We start from the raw sequence: 4,032 nt of genomic DNA, 5'->3' as shown, positions 1-4,032 counted from the left end.
GAAAAAGTGCGTGCCAAGGAGTGAGGGTGCTGGCGAGAGTGAGTCGGTCGTAGCGCGTGTGCGAGGGAGCACATGGAAGCGCGGTGTGGTAAGTGTTACAGAGGGTGTGACGGGAGAGTGTGCGCAAGAGTGTGCGCGAGAAAGGTGTGTAACGGACAAGTGCATGGGGAAAGAGTGCGCTGTCAAGAGTGAAGAAGAATGCACGCCTGTGGTGAGTGTTACAGAGGGTGTAACGGGAGAGTGTGCGCGAGGAAGGTGTGTAACGGACAGGTGCATGAGGAAAGAGTGCGCTGTCGGGAGTAAGGGTGAGTGCGTTGTCAAGAGTGGTGGTGAGAGTAGTGAGAGTGACAAGGAGCGTGAGTTGGTTGTGACAGGTGAGCGAGGATGTACACCTGGAATGGAAGGATGCACACCTGGAATGGTAGAGCGTGAGTGGGAATGCACGCTGGAATTGGTAGTGAGGCACGTGGTTGGGTGTGCGAGTGAGAGCACACCTGTGATTGTCACAGAGGAGGTGACCGAGGAGGGGGCGCGAAGAGGTGTGTTGGTGAGGTGTGCGAGCGACGAATGTGTGCCAAGGTGTTCGGTGGTCAGGTGTGTGACCAAGTCTGTGAGTGGAATGAGAGTACCTGGGTGTGTTAGAGAAGGTACGACGAGGAGCATGGAAACGGCTGGAGGTATGAGCAAGAAAGGGGTAGCGTATGCATGTAAGCATGCAGGTGAGGCATCGACGGTAACCGGGTTAGGGGTTAGGTCGACTTTTAGCCGAAGCGGGCCCTCGGTGCGTGCCGGTCCTCGCTTTGAATGGCCGCGTCCGTGCTCCACTAGGCGGAGCGGGCAGCCCGATAGGAAGGGTCATCATGGCGACCACTTTTTGTTGAGGCATTCCGGCAGGTCGAGATCGGGCAATTGGATGGCTCCACGCCGGGGTGGTGCGTGGGATCTCGGCCCGGGTAAGCCCCCGTCCCTGCACCGAGTGCCGGACGCGTCCAGCTGCTGGCACAACACAACCCGCATTCATGGCTTGGCTTTACGAAGCCGGGCTTTGGACAGGAATTGGCGCACCGAGAGGCATTAGTGAGTAGACTGTGTGATGAGGATAGTGTTTTGGACTCAAAAATTAGAAAAAGGCGAAATTTGATGATTGGTACGGTGATTGGCAGATGATTGGCAAAATTTTTGATTGGCTGAAATTTGGTGAGCCAAATTGATAGTAGGACCTCCCCGATGTGGAGGGATGGCAAATCCACCATCCCTCACAGACGGGGTGGGGCAAATGCGCAATAGATTATGGGGTTGATGGCAGTGAAAACTAGCCCGGGTGGGTTAGGATATCGTGTGTAGGGATCTAGCGAAGATGACATTAGGTAACGTTAAGGTTCAGATAGTGACTGATACCTGTAGAGGGGACGCAGGTAGATTAGAGTGGATGATAATGACGAGGGAGCGCAATAGTTTAAAGGGACGACTGGGAAGCGCAAGTTTCAGAGGGGAGTAGTTAGATGAGATGATGCTGTGTGAGAAGTGGAGCAGTGTGGAGCAGTGTATGAGTAGTGAGTGTTGTGGATCAGCGCGAATGCGCTTGGGGAGAGAAGGGTGCAGGTGGCACCAGGTGATTGCACAGGTGTGCAACAACAGGTGTATGTGGCTGTGTGGAATAAATGGTAGTGTGGAATAAATGGAGTATTGGAATGGATGGTCGTGGAGTGAGTATGGTGGAAATTGTGGAGTGGAGTGGATGGTGCGAAGGTGTGAATGGGGGAAGAGTGGACCCCTATCACGGATACCCGGGGCGGGTAGTGTAAGTGTTAGGTAGAGGGTATAGGTAAATTGTGGTTGGATATTGGCATCTGTGGTGCGGGTGACAGAATGGTATTGTGGATGAGTGCATTAGTGTTGTGGAAATGGCTGGGCGTGTAGCCTGTTAGTGTGTGTAGTTGGTTGGGCACTCCACCACTGTGAGGATGTCGGCCAGGTGAGGCCGCAGGTGGGCTCTGGGAGCCGGTAGAGTTGTGGATGGGGCCCGAGGATCCGGAGGACGGACCCGGGTAGCCCAGTGCCAGAGAGGGCACCGAGTGGGGAGAGCGCCAGAGGGCCTTCCCCAGGTAGTTAGGTTAGGGTAAGGAGCAGGTAAGCTCGGAGGCAACTGCAGTGGTGGAGGTGTGCAGGTGGGTAGACCCGCTGGGAGAGGTACACGCCACAGCCCAGAAATTGTGCGAGGGCACCGGGAGATGAATCGGGGGAGTGAGACCCCAAATTGAAAAGCACCACAGTTTGGTCAATGGGAATTGGTTTTTAGAACCCATAGTGTAAGCGGGCCAATGGTTTGGCCGGAGAAAGACCCCGGGTAATGTAAAGTTGTTAAAGTCATTTAGGAAATAGTTAGGATTGATGAACCTGTCGCACCATACGCAGCCACTTACCTGAGGTAATGATGATGACTCCACACCTGTGTTTTCTTTGTTCTGTGTGCAGGAAGTAAGGATTGCTGTTGGATTTGTGAGACGCATCACGACGTGGATGAGACATTGGGGTGATTCCATCTCTCCCTCCTTAGGAGGGACTGATGATGAATTGGTAATGGCAAATTTTGATGTTCAGTTGGAGATGGCAAATTTTGATGAGAGTTGAGAATGGCAAATTTGATTGGTTAGGAGGGAGAGAAGACGAATTTGGTATATGGGAGGAACGGGGAAGACAGTAGGGACGTTTGTTGATTTGTAAAGTAGATGTTTATGGGTAGTGTTGTGTTTTGTGGATACAGTAAGGGGTAAGGGAGGGGCCATGTAGGTTACCTGGTGGGGGGGGGGGGGAATAGGAACGTACCTGTCTCACCTGGTTCCCATGTGCCCCCAGTGTGCATTACCTTACATTGCGTGCACTTTTGCGCCCTTACCACCTTACTCACTTGTCTTTTCTTTTGTCTCCCACCTCCGAGGATCTGGCTTTGGGGCAGAGAGAGAGGAGAGAGAGGTGCTGGCTCCGCAGTTGTGGGCCTGCACTTTCGCTGCTTGCTGCCTGGATCGATACACCATATGGACCGCAATGTTTGTGGCCACCCACAATGGACCGCAGTCCTTTTGCGGGCAAGCACCACCCATGGATGGACCTATGGGTCAACGTGGCACCTATGCCATACAGGTGAACCACTAATAGTTGGCCCCTGACACCACAATACAGAAATGGACGCGGTTGGCGCCTTTCTTTATTTTTGAAAGAAGTAAGAAGGCCAAGAGCACCACACGAAGGCAAGACCAGCGGCAGAACATCGGCCGGCTGCGACACCACACCATGATTATTAAACATTTTATTGGTGCACCGGATGGTGCTGACTGTGTGATGGGGTGGTGCTTATGGTGCTTGGATGGGGTGCTCTGCACATTATTAAAGGCCGTAAGGCCACAGAGCACTCGTGGGTTGGTGTATCGATGCTGGCATGCGTGCTCTCCCTATGCATAACATCTGCATGTGTTCCTCCAAAGACAGGTCCTGGATCGTAGTGTAAATATCAGCGTAGTCTTATGTAAATAATGCTCCCTACCGGCTGTATGTTTAGTTTGCGAATTCTTTCCACGATTCTGTTATCCTGTGGGTGTGTTTCTGTGAGGAGAAGGGTGCAACGTCGCAGGGGGACATATTTACTCATTTGTGAATATCTGTAAAACTGTCGCACTCAGGGTAGAGTTAATAGTAGAGGGAACTACATCTGAGTGCCACACTAAAGTAGGTAAAAATTTATCGGGTCGGGACGCCCCGAGTGTAGAGAAGGGTGCAATGTTGCGGATATGGGATTTGGCCTCCATATCCGCTTGTAAATATTCCCCTATTTCCCCAATACTCCCCAACTATCCCCAATCCCCCATTCCCTAGTCCCATTGTCTGTAAACAACACTCTGTAGAACCGACCTTCCCCTTTTTCCCCCATTAAATGTCGTACCCAGGTCCACCGCATCTCACGTAGACAACTTTCGGACATCTTGCTAGTTATTCTTACTCTATGTCAGTTAAGGACTCGTTTCCATTAATTCTGAC

This window comes from Myxine glutinosa, chromosome 1, assembly GCF_964187855.1.
Source record: "Myxine glutinosa chromosome 1, kmMyxGlut1.1, whole genome shotgun sequence".
NCBI classification, from domain to species: domain Eukaryota; kingdom Metazoa; phylum Chordata; class Myxini; order Myxiniformes; family Myxinidae; genus Myxine; species Myxine glutinosa.
This window is presented reverse-complemented; position numbering follows the sequence as displayed.